Consider the following 12490-nt stretch of genomic DNA (forward strand, 5'->3'; position numbering starts at 1 on the left):
AGTCACTGCACAGATATCAATGTTCTCCATTTTCAAGAGTGCCTCAAGAGAGTGCATTTTGATGTTTAGACTTCTAGCATTGAGTAGCATTACCTTCAGAGTTTGCATGCTTGTACCTGTTATGGTGGTGGTTTTGTCCTTTGAACTTTGCCTAAAAAAGGCACTATAGGGGTGTCAAGAGCCTTAGCCAGTAACCTGAATACTAGGGGTGACAGGTGCAGACCATCTCTGGCAAAGCATCTTGGTCTGTCGATCTTGTCGTCCCAGGCAGACAGATACTGGATCCCCTTTGAATGACACCAGAATCTTAGCCAGTTGTTGAAATCATTTTGTCCTTATACTGTGGTATCATTCTGGGCGAAGGCAGGATGCTACTTAGGGCTAGGGTCATACCTGCCTGGGCCACATGATCCAAGAGTTTTTCCATGTCTCTTTTCATGTAGTCCAGGGAGGTACGTCTCAAGTCATTCACTCCAACATGGACAATGACAGAGTCATATTTGTACTTGTTGTGGAGTGACTTGAGTGCATGCATTATGTGGTGGATCCTGGCACCCGACAGGAAGCTGACTGTAATTTTCTCCTTGTTCAGCCTGGTGAGTGGGACATCAGTGTGCCTGACTATAGAGTCACCTATTACTAAAGTGTTGGGTACGTTGTCTTGCCTTAGGGTCTGTTGTTGGGTGGCACACTGGTGTTGTGAGCTATGTGGCACTTTTGTTGTGATTGGTGTTTGTTTGCATTTCAGCTTCGGAGATCCTTGTTGCTTGGGCAGGTTACTGTTAAGGGCTTCCACATATGTGGGTTTAGTGTTGCTATGTGTGGGTGTTGGTGGTGTGGGTTTAGAAGGGCTATGTGTTGCTTGAGGTGTAGTGCGGATGTTAATCTTCTCCTCTTGACTGTCTAGCACAATCTTGGGTGGAGAGAACTTTGCTTCCAGTTTGGCTATGTAAGTGCATCTCTCTCAGATTGTAGTGTTGGGTGGTAGGAGGAGAGGGTTGTCTGAGTACATGAGGCAACTGCTGCATTGTCCCAGTATGCCCAGACTCACCAGGTGGACAGGAAAAATCACTGGAAGCTGACCCTTGGACATGCCTGGTTTGGTGCTTTTTTTTAAAAGTACAGGAGCTGTTTCCCCTTACCTTAGCAAGGTACTTTGCAATTATAGGCTGTTTAGTGCCTACGATTAATTTATCCTTATTAACAAGGAGGGTTGAATGCTTGTATCAGTTTAAGACTTCCTAGTGCTTTCCAGTAGGTTTTAAAGCAAGTACTAGTCACAGAGATGCTTAAAGGTAAGATGAAAAAAATGGTTTATTCTAAACACTGCAGTGTGCACAAGAGGAGTTAGATGTGAAAGTAGGTAACTTAAGTTTTACCTGTCTAAAAAGTTAAGTTTTAGTGGAGAGTCACTATTTTTAAAACAGCAAGATAGATTGAAAGGGGTGGTCACTTTTGTAGTCAGTAAGACAAAGGATAGATTATGGTCTGGTGTTTGACCACCAAGTTGCAATCATGGCAGCACTCATTGCTGGTGCACAGGATAATGCACTTGAACTTAGAAGAATATACTGGCTCCTGTGCTGATGTGAGTTGCTTGTCTCCTGTGTAAAGAATGGGACAGGGACCATTATAAATATTCTGACATTGATTGAATGCAGGCAAGGGCACAAATCATTACTGAGGCTGCCTGTATGATAACCTCCCCCAAGTGTCTCTCTCCCTTACTGGAGAATATCAAGTATGGGGGAATAAATGGTCTTAATTGCTGAGGGGGGCTTGATGGTTATTGTGCCCAGTGGGAAAATTATATACAAAAAATATTCCTATCAGGATGTGGTGACACCATTTGAATTTCAGTTCATTATAATGGTTGCCTGGTGAATATGAATAAATGACATATCATCTGACCAATAGAATAGTACATCAAGGAGTCCACCATGCCTAGTGCTGTTTGGGAGACAAGGAACTAGCTCCAAACAGAAGCATGAGTAAGAGCTTCACACTACACCATGAGGGTGACTGTTGTAAGTGTAAGAACTGTAATTTCAATTGCCAAATCAGAATAAGTTTAAGTATGATTTGAGGAATATATACCAGTTCTAACACTGCAATATGACAGTATTTCCTCTACACCACAGAACAGTGATCTTGGAGATAGCATAAGTATTAGGTGTATTGGGAAGGCAATCCTCATCTCAGGGCATTCAAGAAGCAAAACAACATTGCAAAAATACTTTTATAGTGTTAAAAGAACATTTTAGAATTTGCTGCTTTTAGTCACATCCCTGTTTAATTTTTGAAGTGTCAGGACTAGTGTTATTTTGTTTCTTACATCTGATAGGGAGTCAGAGCCTCGGTGCTCCAGGAACCCAGCAGCAGTCATAGTAACTGTAGTGATGTCAGATACCACGCAATAAGAGGGGGATGCAAATCCCAATTCAGAGATGTCAAATTTTACAAATATGGCAGGCACCAAGCGGAATAACATGGCTACATAGAACCACAGAATCCCAGAAAGGCAAAAGACATTTAGTCATAGATGATTGTATCTACTACAAATATTTGTCATTGTTGCTTCGTGATATTTGCTTCATTTCTGTAGTACTGTAATGTTTTTTTCTTTTGTTTCTTTTGCCTGTTATTTCACTGGAATTTGGACTCTCTGTAATTGAAAATGGAACTTCAAGGCTGGGCATTCCTTGTCAACAAATATTATAAATGAGCAAATCATTTCCTTTTCATGGTCAGGGGAAGCCAGTGCCTATCCCAGTAATAATTGGGTACAAGTCATGGAACCACTTCTGGATGAGACACCAGTCCAGCAAAGGATGATAGCTCTCAGATATACACACACACCTGCACCATGCACACAAACCTATACCCTATACACACACACCTGCAACCTGTTTATAGGGCTGCCAGTTCATCCATCAACATATTTTTGGAAAGTGGGACAGAACTGAAGACCCTGGTGAAAACCCATGCAGACGGAGAGATGACATGACCATTCCAAAAAGAAAGCATACCAGAGAGGAATCAAAACAGAAAAAGAAAGGGCCATAACATAGTAATGTTGATTGCAATTAATATGTCCTACTACATATTATATTTATTCATAATTTTTCCTAGATTTATAAAATGCATACAACCTCAAGTACTAACACAGTTATGCAACTACAAGTTTTGTTAGAAAAATGTTGAAGTTTTAGTACTATTTTCCAATATAAAACACATATGCCATATGCATTGTCTTCCTGATATTTGCAGGTATACATTCCAATGTGTGACATATGTCCTGATAAGAATATGTCCAAGCTGAAAAGGTACGCTATAACTGGGTCAGAATCCGTGCATCATTGTGTGTTAATGCTGTTCTGTATTTCCTTTATTAGCAGATAGGACTGAAAAGTCTTTTGGACAGTGTACAAAGGATAAACAGTCTGCTTTATCCTGTAGTCCTTGGTTTGAGTCCTTCAGCCTTCACTGCATAATAGTTAATTTGTGTAAGTCACGTAATGAGAACAAAGTTCCCAGGTCACCCCTGAAAACAACCCCCTATGCTTAATGAATCCCAGTGTGGTAATTCAAAAATGCTCTTTGCTGGGTATCTGGAAAAGGGAACCTTGTGTGTAAAATAGTTATGCATTATGATAAATGAAAATATTTAAAGGGGTACTCATAGGATGACAGGAAAGCAAATATTCTGCAAAGGATACAGCTATTTAAACTGCAGTTACTATAGAGCACTGAGCAGTGCCAGTTAAACAGGTTCAAACACTGGGTCCCTCCTATTAACAGAGCACATTTTTGGTTACAAAATAGCTACACATTTTTAAATCTATTCATAAGGCCTTGTTCCTAATGCTGAGAAAACCCTTGCCATATGTCAAATCTTACTTTATCCACAGTTTAGGCTTATACTCAACATGAGTATGTCTATATTACATTGATATGAACTTATTTATCAGGTTAAGTAGTTTTGTTATAACAGATATAGAAGCAAAAGTAACAGAGTCATATCACAGGCAAATTAGTTGATAGAATACTGTTTAACAGCTGTCAGTGTTTCCTTTAATTGGTACTGCTTTACTTTAATCATTACCTATTAACAATTGTAAGCAAGTTCAGTATAAAAATGCATTGAAGAGTAGCTGATGATAACTTTTAGTGCTTTTTGTCTTGAAAGAAGCTTGTGATTTTAAACTAACTATATTGTTGGTATTTTTTTAGTTAGTGACCTTTTTTAAAAAAGTGAATAATTATTAAAAGGCTATACTATTTTAATTTTTATAGGTAAGTGTTTAATAGTATATCCTTGTTTAAAGCACTATTTAGAGATGCTAATATTTCTTTAAACTATTTTATGTCTTTAAGGAAAGAGTTGGAGGTTAGTAATATTGTATTGAACTGATTGTCTAATGCAGTTTGTTATACTGTCTTTAGTATTTTTGATCAACTGCTTAAATGGTGACTTAACCTCTGGTGAAGCCTGTCTACTGTATAAGCAAAAGTCCTAGTGTATGCTTGTTTAGGTTTTGGGCTGCCTTTACCTTTGTTCTCTTGTATGACTGCATGGTTCATGTGTATTTGGAGGGGAGGGTTGTCCTCAATTTGTGTAAATATTTAGTGCTACTTTCTCAAACTTTAACATTTTTTATATTTAAAAATGCTCTGACTTGAGGTCTGAGGTGTCCTTTTGAGTCATGTGATCTTTTCCAAACATCTGTCCTTTCTTGTATTGCTATCCTCTTGTGTTATGTTTCCTAAACAATGAAAATGTTAGTACCTACAACGAAACTGGTACCCTTCATGCTTAGTGGGGTGCTAGTTTTATTGATTAAAACATAATGTGTAATTTTCTCTAAATGCTATAGAAGTAAATCAAGAAAACCTAAGTAAACTGGCTTCTCTGATGCTGTAAGATGCAGACACACTTGTGCAGCTGTTTATGCAGTAATATTTACTTGTATGACTCACAAATAATTCAGAGGCACCTTCAAAGCTTTTTTTTTCTAGTGCACCATGTTTGACCAAGGGTGAGGTGCTGTAACTATGCTGTTTGTATAGCCAATGGCTGTAAGTGAAAACTGCAACAAGCTGTAGGCCCCTTCTACATCAGGAATCCTGAGAGAATGGGGGTGACTATGGTGTCATCTATTGGATGAGAGGTTTTATGTTGTATGTCACTATTTAATGCTTTCCAAACCCTGCTAGCTAACTTTCCTCCCATCATGCATTTGAGTAGCCAAATGCATAATAAACTCCTTTGGGGCAAAGTAGTACTAACAGCCAATGTATATTTATATTATGGAGCCTGTAAGAATGGTAAAGAGGGACTTCTTATCCTTATCCATATTTTGGGTATGTTTTTTTTTTTTTTTTTTCCTAGAGAGGTGACTTAAAATACTCCCAACTATAAGCACATAACTACGCTGTAGTACCCAGCTAAAGGGTTATCTATTATGCACCAGTCTTTAAATGGGCACCTTGCAGAAACTGCAGGATGGAAGGACTAGTCTCTGCCTGGCACGAATTCAAGTGAGTTTCCTCATGTGAGGAAACTTCCTTTGCTGCCCAAGCAACTTTCCCCATTATGGTGGAGTGCCAAAAGCTAGTCTGACCTGAATTCAAGTGAGTTTCCTCCAGGGTAAGGAAACATCCCTCTGCTGTCCGAGCAACTTCCCCCATTATGGCTGAGTGCCAAAAACTAGTCTGACCTGTTTAATCAAACTCTCTTGAAGTGAATGAATATAAATCTAATTATATCTTTCAAGTTAAGATTCGCTGAACCATAACAAAGCATGGTTGGTGTATTATACCAATGCCCTTGGAGTTGGCTGCTACTGAACAATACACTAGTTAAGCCTTTAGCAGTCCCAGTGGTACATCTGTATAGCTGATCATCCTATCTAAGGAATTGGGGTTAACCTAAGGAATTGGGGTTAACCATGGAGTAACTAGTTTCCCATGCCTTCATTTATTGTGGGCTTGCAAATGGTAAGGACCTGCTTTTCATGCAAGGCTGAGTCACTTTTGTGCCATGCATAGATCATCCTGCAGGACAGACTGGTTTCTAGACATGCTGGGTAACAGAGTTCCTATCCAAGAGGAGTAATTGTTTGGTTTCATATTTGTTCATTTTACAAGCCAAACAGGTGATGGGGCTCAAAGGATGAGAGAGGCTAACTGCAATGGTTACTTGCAGTGACCAAATGACTGTGTACATAGTTTGTAACTGGGACTGTTTGGAAGATCTTGGTATAGTCTCTAAAGCAGCCCAAGTGACTACAGATGTCACAATTAGTTTTTTTTTTTTAAAGCTCCTTCTAAATGCAAATGAGATGTTTATGTAATTGACTACCTGTTGAATGACTAAAAGTTGCTTAAATTATTTTAGGTAAAAGGTTAGGGTTATCAGAAGAATACAAATGGTAAAGCTAATTATACGTAGGAGGGAGGGATTCTTTAGATGTGGAAGATGAGTTTTCCAAAACTATACATCACAATGGCTTCAGTCTGCTTCAGAATGATCTGAAACCATGTGTTTCAGTTTGGCCCTCTTCAGGATTAGTGTATTTGGATGAGTTTAAGATTGCTCTAAACATTTTCAATTGTCTGCACTTTGTAATCAGTGGCTTTTATGGCAGAGTATATGCCAAATTGAGGCTGTCCTAAAACTGATCGCTGGATACAGCACTGGTAACAATAGCATGCCATTGCTAAGAGCAGCAGTTCATGGAGACAATTTACAATTAGATGGGTTACATATAGGTTTGGACACTTCCTGGTGGAAGCTTTATACTACACCACACCCTGGAAGTGGAATGTGTGATGTAAAGTTCTGTGACTCATCATTATGAAGCCATCTTGGTATGATTTTTTTTTTCCTACAAAGCCGAGGTGAGGCCTAAACATGCAAGTTACTGGTCTCCCTGTTTGTGAGAACCAAAAGGTGTCAAACTGCCAGGGTTTGATTCCTAATCCTGTCAAAGGATTCTTTAGACAAATATGACTTTCTGACCACCAGTTTTATTAACATCTTTGCAAAGAAAGGCATGCCCACCTGCACCTCCCCACATCCACCTAGTGACATCAGTCACAACAATGGAAGTGCAGCATTTCCCATCCATTTAAAGTGGCTTCTGTTTGGCTGAAAGTCTCGGTGCATAATGTTGCCTTCTGTCAAAGCATAATCCTTTTACTATTAAACCCCCTACTCTGGCCTATAGCAGGGTCTTGAGGCAGGAGACCTCTAAGCTGGTCTCTAGGCTTCTGATGTGTAGAATGGCTAGTAGTTCTGAGAGGGGGTGTTGACATTCTGACCAGGAAACTACAATGTTATATGGACCATAGGCTTTGTTTTTGGTATCAAACACTTTATATCCATTCAGCTGTGATTGCAAAGGGTGGCAGGCTGGATACTCTGTAATGGGGAATTTGTCTGCCAGGATGTTGGGTACATCTCCAAAGTCTGAGTGGGTGATGCCTTTCAAGATGAGATTAGTGAAATGCTAGGGTTATTTATGGAGGTTCTTTAAATAATTTAAAAGTTAAAATAGTGCTGCAGCATTTGAGCTTGCTCCTTGCCTTTGAAAAATCTCAAAGGTAGTTTGGCTGTTGCTCTGAAGTGACCATATGGTGAATAACACTATTGACCTGAGAGGGTGTAGGTGAGAAGGCTGAAGCTATTGGAGACTATATGAAATGTAGTTGCCAATAGTGAAGTAGGATAATATTTGCTCATCAAGGAAGCTTTAGTTTGTCCTCCATAAGCTGGCACATTATCCTAAAAGGATTCTATATTTTGTGGTTCATAGACATTGAGTTCTGTAGTTGGCCAGGATGGGGTAGTCTTGTAATGTATGATAGTGCTCCATACTCTCGTCTACAGGTGATGGAATGAGACCTACATACATGCTGCTACCTGTTACTGCTACCTACACTTGCAGGCCTAAGCAGTGGTAGGGAGAGAAGCCAGACTAGCTCCACTCAAGACTTGAGGGATGACATTTTATTTAGGCTCAAGACACTTGGTCTATGCTAATTTGAATGATTACAAAAGTCTTTCCAAGGGTGGCCTGCACCTATCCTCAAAGGCACAAGCAACCAAAATATTCTGTTCGCTTTTATTGTCATGTTAGTTTTGCTGTCTCCCTAGCCTATAAAAAGGAATCCCAAGTATCCACAGGACTAAATCACATGACTGCAAAATCATACTTTTTGGGTAAAGAGCTTGTCTGATGTGGAGGATTCTAGTACTTGTTGCCCTGTCTTTGCTTGGCCTTTGAGTGGTGCATCTGTATGCTGAACTGTGGAATTGCCTAAAAGCATATTATAGCAGCAAGTGAAACAATGTATTCTTTGTATGGGGTATCTATTATATGGAATGGGTACTGGTGTGGTGCACGTGTCCAATGCCATACCTGTTGGGTCTTTAGCTTTTTTTTTTTTGTCTAGAAAGGCTCATTAGTCTTGCAGTGTGTGCAGTACTAACTACTAGTGACTAGTGTATACAGATGCTGCACAATTATCCAGAAGCCATGGCTAGAACTGTGACTGCTGTGGTGGTTATACCATGGACAAAGTTACAAACACTCTTGAAATATGCTGGGACCATGGTAGTTGAGTCTGTAAAAGTAGACCTGCAGATGTGATCACAGCAAGGATGCCGTATAGCAGTTGACAAATGGTCAGTTAAATGGCCTTGGATGAAAGGACACTTTAGTTGTATCTGGTGGTTGGTCTTCACCACAGTGGAACTCCGGTCCATGAATTGGCAGACATTTACAAAACACTGAGGTGCCAGCTAGATGCCCAACCTTTTAATGAAGGCACACCCACTTACGCATGCATGTCTTTCGAATGCTACCCAACCACAGGGAGGACTTGCAGACTCCACAGAAGGCACTCCAAGCCAAGCTGAGGTTCTAATGGGAGAACCTCTTGCTGCGAGGTAACAATGCTACCGCTGTACCACTGTGGCAAGTGTATCTGGTACTGTGCTATAGTGCTATTCATAGAATCTGGGAAGTGTGCTTGGTACTGGAGGTTTATGGAGCTCTTCAGTAAACTGGGTTGTGTGGGTCCTGGTACAAAAGTGGTCTGCTTTAAAGTCCTGAATATGCTAAGTGGTGCAATTCAAAGGTCACACTGCTGCACACTAAATTGAGCCAGAAATTGCATTGCTAGCCCTTTCCCAAGTAAAGTTTTTAATCCTAGACTGCACTTTCATTCTTTCTGAAACAATAACTAAATTGGTGCCAAATATAAATTACCTTTGAACTGCTTCCTTCTAGTTTTCTCCTGGGGAGAACTAGCCTTCCTGTGTTAAGGGAGCTAAAGTTGACATCTGGGTCAACTGATGTGGCCCTGTCAAAAGAATGAATGGAAGGTAGAACAGACTTTCTCTACCTTAATATCCCAGGATGGTAGACATAAGCTGAGGGATAAAGCTCTCCAGCATGATATGAAAAGGATCTTGACACTAAACTCTCCACCAGAAAGGTGGTCGAGAGGGCTTGTCTTTAGTGCTTTGAAGACTTGCAGGCCAAATAAGTTAAATGGTATTTAATGGAAAAACTAAGATGGGCTCAGATTCGCACCAAAATTTGGTATTGAGGATTCTAGTCACCAAGACTTTCTTTACTTTCACCAAAACAAAGGCATGTTGCTGCTGAGATGAAACTGGAATGGTATGCAAGGCAAGCACCTCATTCCCCAAACCTCCTCTTCACCCTGAAACAGGGGGCTATGCAAGGCAGTGGCTGAATAGCTGTAGAATAAAAATGTGAATGGGAGGTGTTCAGAAAAGTTCACCCACTTCACTAGGTCAGTAATGTACACTGTCTTCTCAGGATGTTGCCTCTGTGGAGGGGGGGGGGTGGAGTGTGGATTAGTCTAGCACTAAGCCTGTGGTGCAGGTACCTCTTCTAAGCAAATTAGCTTTAAATGCCATTAATCAAATGGTGGTTGCTTCTAAGTGCAATGGGTCTCCATTTCCTAGTCATTGCTGTGCTACCTACTTTCTCCTATACAAGTGAAGGAGATGACTCCACTTAAAGGTCCAGTTAGTGTTTGTGCAACTGACCTGAATAAGAAAGGGCATTGTGTGCTAGTTTGAGTGTGCTGCACTTGGTGCCTTCCTGTGTGGCAAATTGGGGGGGGGGGGGTGGAATCTCACTAATACAAAATATGGTTATGGTGTGCATAAAGAAAATATGGTTATGGTGTGCATAAAGTACACATCAAAAACCTGTCTTTCTGGATTTGAAGCATCCCATATTTAAATGACCTAGTGTACAAGATAAAATGATGCTGTAAGCTCATGCACTTGATGTTACTGAAGTCTGTTACCCTCAACACAGGATTTGCCCTCTTAATTCTTGGTGTAACCATCTTGCTGAATGGATTTAAAGTTGGAAGTTTCCATTTTGGAGGGAGCAAGTGACTTATCTTGGTCCCATGTAAAAGTTGCTTCAATCAGCAAAGTCTGATTTGGATTTTGTAAGCCAAACATGGGTATATCAGCTTATCCATTTTTTTTAAGTTCTCTGCATACAGACTGCAATGAAAAATCTTCAACTTGCAACTTGGTATGGGCCTAGGATAGAGCCCTGTGGGACCGAGGGTTTTAGTATTGGCCTAGGATGGAGCCCTGTGCGATGCTGTGACTAACTTTTTATATGACCCTCTTAAATACAGAATTCTATAACAGAACCCATCTCCTTTCCATTAAAGATGGGTTTTAAGTGCATGTCTCGAATCTTATATTTAAGTGACTTATCACACCCCTTTCTGGAGCCCAGCTGCTTTGCACAAGGCTTTGTAAATGTTACCTGAACGGAGTCTGAATTTTGCACTTCTTTCTGCATATAGAAATGGCTTCATATTGCTAAATATTGTATAATCAGCTCTTCTGATACCGTTGAATGTCTGTTCAGCCTTTTTTCACTTTCTTGTATATTGTCTTTTTGTGTGTATTATCCTGATGTGCACTGTTTTCCACTGAACTTGCTTCAGTTTGCTTGGTGACTGCTTTGCTTAGTTTGGACTTGCAGTTTGCTAGATGACCACTGCATATAAACTGAAAAATACACAAGCCATGTCTGTCTTCATTCTGTGGAAGACTTTAGTCTGCACCAATTGTTTCTGAACACTTTTTTGTCTTCAGGTAAAGTCTTTGACTTGGGGGATGGGTTTGCAAATGCTGATAAGCAAGATCTTGGTCCGTTCCAAATGTTGGCTGTAGTAATCTGTCTATCCTTTTCTAGGTTTGAAGCTTAAGATGTCTGGAATTAACAAGAAAAAAAAGGTAAAATCTCATGCTCAATCCAGGTCTTCCAGAGCGGGACTGACTTTCCCAGTTGGTCGTATTCACAGACTGCTGAGGAAGGGTAACTATGCAGAAAGGATCGGATCTGGGGCTCCAATATACCTTGCAGCAGTTCTTGAATATTTGACTGCAGAAATAATGGAGCTTTCTGGGAATGCAGCTCGTGAAAACAAGAGAAACAGGATCACACCAAGGCACATCCAGCTGGCTGTGAGAAATGATGAGGAATTCCACAAACTGCTTGGAGATGTAACCATTTCTGAAGGAGGGGTTCTGCCTAATATTCAGCCTTCACTTCTGCCAAGAAGAAAAGGTCTTGAAAGTAAAGACTTGGATTCTCAGCTCTGAGTGCTAATGGAACACTTGGATTTTTATAAATTGTTAAATTATATTTTCTAATGGAACACTTGTCATATTTAATCTATTTATAAATCCTAAATAAAGTTTACCTTTAACTCCAGTGCAAATAACCTTTTTTAAGATGCATATTTAATCGGGGTGGGGATCTGAGAATGTGGTGTCATACATATCAAGCCTATTTGCAGCTATCTGAATACTGTTATGGCTACAGATGTTGGGAATTTGTAGGACTTGTGTAATTCTCTTCAGAACATCTAGTTTGATCTAAATGTAAACTAGAGGGATTGTATTAATCTGATTTCATCAATTCAGTGACTGCATGTATAACTTGTGTTAATAGAAACTCACCAGTAGAAAAGTGGTAGAACAAAGTGGTAGGAAAACTGTTTTCCAGATGCTACAGGGGACCCCTCATGAAATAAGAATATCCTATAGCAGTGGCAGACTATCTACAAAAATGTAGGCATCTGAAGGGCCTGACTTTAGCCCACCAGCCAAAAGATATGCTTTCTAATGTTTTGCTTGTCCATGTGAGTGACATTAAACTGGTGCCTGGAGTCTAGGTCATGATCCTTCTCCCATATGATCTGGGTCATGCCCCTAATAGCGAACATGACCACTTTCAGTTTAAGCTTTATCTGGATCTCTGCTAGCTTTATAGACCATACCCATTCTCTGTCACCAGGCCAGTGTTGCTATAATGGCCTTGTATCATTTATGCAGCAGACACTAGTGCTTGACTACACACCCTCACCCAAAGAGGCCCATTAACAAATACCACCCTAGCTTTGTACC

General features: G+C 40.2%; 1 long non-coding RNA gene across 1 annotated transcript; it reads left to right on the forward strand.

Moving 5' to 3' along the window:
- The first annotated feature begins 4128 nt into the window (after positions 1-4128).
- Positions 4129-11795, forward strand: LOC122798861. Its single transcript, XR_006364316.1, has 2 exons — positions 4129-4296; positions 11274-11795. It is a non-coding gene; the product is annotated as an uncharacterized LOC122798861 (long non-coding RNA).
- The last annotated feature ends 695 nt before the right edge of the window (positions 11796-12490 follow it).

This window comes from Protopterus annectens, chromosome 3.part1 (genome assembly GCF_019279795.1).
Source record: "Protopterus annectens isolate FY-2018-M chromosome 3.part1, PAN1.0, whole genome shotgun sequence".
In the NCBI taxonomy this organism is placed as follows: Eukaryota; Metazoa; Chordata; order Ceratodontiformes; family Protopteridae; genus Protopterus; species Protopterus annectens.